The sequence below is a fragment of the Moschus berezovskii genome, chromosome 18, assembly GCF_049115385.1.
Source record: "Moschus berezovskii isolate FMDL1 chromosome 18, NW_MosBer_1.0, whole genome shotgun sequence".
Classification (NCBI taxonomy): Eukaryota; Metazoa; Chordata; class Mammalia; order Artiodactyla; family Moschidae; genus Moschus; species Moschus berezovskii.
Genome location: NC_142477.1, coordinates 45456402 through 45460523, shown reverse-complemented (window position 1 = coordinate 45460523; position 4122 = coordinate 45456402). Strand labels below are relative to the sequence as shown.

At 42.7% G+C, this 4122-nt stretch overlaps 1 pseudogene; it reads left to right on the top strand.

The window, feature by feature from the left end:
* Window positions 1-564: 564 nt before the first annotated feature.
* On the top strand, window positions 565-2496 carry LOC129553091 (tyrosine-protein phosphatase non-receptor type 12 pseudogene; annotated as a pseudogene).
* Window positions 2497-4122: the final 1626 nt, after the last annotated feature.

Here is a 4122-nt window from a genome sequence, read left to right as displayed (position 1 = left end):
AGTCTCAGGGCCCTTCTGCTGGGAAAGTTCCATCAAATATTATCCAGTTGATCAGAATGAGAAGTTGGCCATTTTTGTAGGAAATCACACTGTTGGTCAGACTCTCACTCTAGTTCTTCAGTTCTAAACTAAAATTACTTCAGACTTCGAGCCAACATATTGGTAGGGGGAGTTGGTCTAGGAATCTAGATGCAGACTTTTTGGGTAGAAGTTCTGTCTGGGAGAGTGGCGGCTGAGGTTGCTAGTCTGGAGGGAGGGAAGGAGGAACCGGGAAGGGGGGGGGCAGGGCGATCGGAGAGCCGTGTTCCTAAGGCGGTGTCTGCGTCTCCGACCGAGCAGGAGCAGGGCGGGGAAGGAGGATGGAGCAGGCTGGGGGTTGGGGTTGGTGCTAGCCGCAGCGGCTCGGCTACTACTGTGGGAGAGTGGCTGCTCCTGGAAGTTGTAGGGTCGGGAGCCGGGCTGGTGCCGCCCGTGCCGCCGCTGCCTTGGGCGATGGGGAGGAGCAGGGAGCGTCGGGGGTCGGGAGAGACGGGACGGGTAGTGGGGGCGAGCTGGGGAAGGCTGAGCGGGCTCTGCGCCGGGCGGGCGGGCGGCGGGGGGGCCAGCGACCGCAGCCGGGGGGACGCGGGAGGATGGAGCAAGTGGAGATCCTGAGGAAATTCATCCAGAGGGTCCAGGCCATGAAGAGTCCGGACCACAATGGGGAGGACAACTTCGCCCGGGACTTCATGCGACTAAGAAGATTGTCAACCAAATATAGAACAGAAAAGATTTATCCCACAGCCACTGGAGAAAAGAAAAAGAAGAAAATGTTAAAAAGAACAGATATAAGGACATACTGCCATGGTGTTTATGGGCCAAAAGCATATGTGGCAACCCAAGGACCTTTAGCAAATACAGTAATAGATTTTTGGAGGATGATATGGGAGTACAATGTTGTAATCATTGTAATGGCCTGTCGTGAATTTGAGATGGGAAGGAAAAAATGTGAACGGTATTGGCCTTTGTATGGAGAAGACCCTATAACATTTGCACCATTTAAAATTTCTTGTGAAGCTGAACAAGCAAGAACAGACTACTTCATTAGGACACTCTTACTTGAATTTCAAAATGAATCTCGTAGGCTGTATCAGTTTCATTATGTGAACTGGCCAGACCATGATGTTCCTTCATCATTCGATTCTATTCTGGACATGATAAGCTTAATGAGGAAATACACAGGAACATGAAGGTGTGCCTATTTGTATTCATTGCAGTGCAGGCTGTGGACGAACAGGTGCCATTTGTGCCATAGATTATACATGGAATTTACTAAAAGCTGGGAAAATACCAGAAGAATTTAATGTTTTTAACTTAATACAAGAAATGAGAACACAGAGGCATTCTGCAGTACAAACTAAGGAGCAATATGAGCTTGTTCATAGAGCTATCGCCCAACTGTTTGAAAAACAACTACAACTATATGAAATTCATGGCACCCAGAAAATTACTGATGGAGTGAATGAAGTTAACACTGAAAATATGATCAGCTCCATAGATCATGACAAACAAGATTCTCCCCCTCCAAAACCACCAAGGACCCGCAGTTGCCTTGTAGAAGGGGATGCTAAGGAAGAAATACTGCAGCCTCCAGAACCTCACCCAGTGCCCCCCATCTTGACACCTTCTCCCCCTTCAGCTTTTCCGACAGTCACTACTGTGTGGCAGGACAATGACAGATACCATCCAAAGCCAATGTTGCACATGGTTTCATCAGAACAACCTTCAACAGACCTCAACAGAAACTATAATAAATCAACGGAACTTACAGGGAAAAATGAATCAACTATTGAACAGATAGATAAAAAATTGGAGCGAAATTTAAGTTTTGAGATTAAGAAGGTTCCTCTTCAAGAAGGACCAAGAAGTTTTGATGGGAACACACTCTTAAATAGGGGACATGCAATTAAAATTAAATCTGCTTCGGCTTCACTGTGTACAGTTGATAAAATCTCTAAGTCACAGGAATTAAGTTCAAGAGATCTAAAAGTTGATGAGATTTCCCAAAATTCTTGTGTGGACTGCAATGCAACACAGTCAAATAAAGATCCGATTATTCTACCAGAAGCATCACAGAAGAATTCAGACACACCTCCAAGGCCAGACCACTTACCTCTTGATGGAAAAGGACATTTAACGTGGTCATTTCATGGACCTGAGAACACTCTACCCATGCCTGATTCATCTGAAGGCAAATCCTCAGATATCCACTGTCAAACAATGAAAACTGTGAGTTCAACACCAAGCCCCACAATACAAGTTGAAATGCATGATCTTGCAGATCATCATGACAGTTCCCCTCTATTCAGAGCACCCCTCAGTTTTACTAATCCTCTTGACTCTGATGACTCTGACTCAGATGAAAGGAACTCTGATGGTGCTGTGACCAAGAATAAAACCAGTATTTCAACAGCAAAAAAAAAAAAAAAAGAAGTTCTGTCTGTTATTTCTATATGACTCAGCTAGTTACCTAACCTTTCTTGTCTTCATATTTTCACCTGGATAATAGCAAAAAATTAACAGGAAGCTTTTATGGCTAATTCAATAACAAAGTCAAATAATTAGATATTTCCTGGCAAAAAACCCTATTATTCACTTACAATTATTATTATCATCATCATTCTTAATAATATGATCATGGATATTAAACATAACATCAATCAACAGCAAACTGAAAATGTTGTCTTTTTCTGTGTGTTTAATCAGAGTGGTTTGCTTTTTCCTTCTAGTGTCAGATCTAAAGTGAAATTGCATCTCCTTACATCCTTCCTCGTTTCTTTCAGACATTGTCTTGGCAAACATGTCAGTGCATCCAAGCCTAAATTTCCTTGATCAGTCATTTTTCTTCAACTTGACAAAGCCAGTTTAATTCAAAGAGTTCTAAATAAGAATGTTTTGACAACCTACTGTGAGCAAGGTGCTGTGAGAGTGCTGCACAGGCAGAATTGTAGAGCTGGGTCCTGATTTGGCAGAGCTGAATCTTAAGGGGAGAGCAAAGACACAGACAAGAGAACATGAAGATACAGCTGAATCTTGTTCCCTATGACAGTTGATTTGCTGCTTGGAAAGAAAACTCTAATGTTTGAAAGACTCACTAAAGCCAATATTTTGCATGAGCTGAGGGAAAAAGACAATGGTAGGGGTAAAAATGAGGGAAAAGGAAACAGAGAACAGAAGGAAAACAATCAAAATGAAAAATAAGTAAATAAAGTAAGTGGATGAAAGCATGAACAACAGAGGAAGTAGAGGGTTGGAGGCTCTGGTCAAGAGAGCCAATAGTGGTAAGTTGAAGGGGTTCCATTAGAATAACATGGAATGGCTGCAACTGATTTGGGGGGGGGGGTCGGAACTCTAATGAGATGTGGGTTTGATCCCTGGGTTGGGAAGATCCCCTGGAGAAAGAAATGACAACCTACTTCAGTATTCTTGCCTGGGAAATCCCGCAGACAGAGGAGCCTGGCGAGCTACAGTCCATGGGGTTGCATACCATGAGTTGGATACCACAAGTGGGTGAATAAACAGCAACAGTCTCTTTTAATCTGTAAGGGTTTCCATTCTCTTTTACGTTTTCTCTTTAAATTTTCAAAGAAAATGGCAAATCAAGTACTCTGTCCTACCTGTTTTTTTCTAAATTTCATTCATAAATAACTTTTCTGAGCATCAAGAATAAGAGAATTCCATTGATCCTGTAAGCCAGCATGGAGCAAACTCATCCTTCAGTACTGGGCATGTGAAATAGGAACATATCTTCCAGGTAGCCATAGTCTCAAGGAAGGAAAGAGGTGGTTTCAAGAAGGGAAGAAACAATGAGTATTTTATAGATTCAAAAAATAATCATCAGAATGAATGTGAAATGATGTAGACAGGCTTCCGAATAAAGTAAGTCCATTTCTTTTTCTGCCTATACCAAAAATAAGTACTGGTCCATTGTTAGGAAAAAGAGTATCATGATAGAATATAGATAGATCTGTGAGAAGAGTTAACAAGGGTATGTGAGGCATGGATTGGCTTCTGGTGAGAGTCAGGGACAGTCTTCGTGTGTGACTACAGGATCCTCAAGGATCCTTCTATTCTCACGGATCC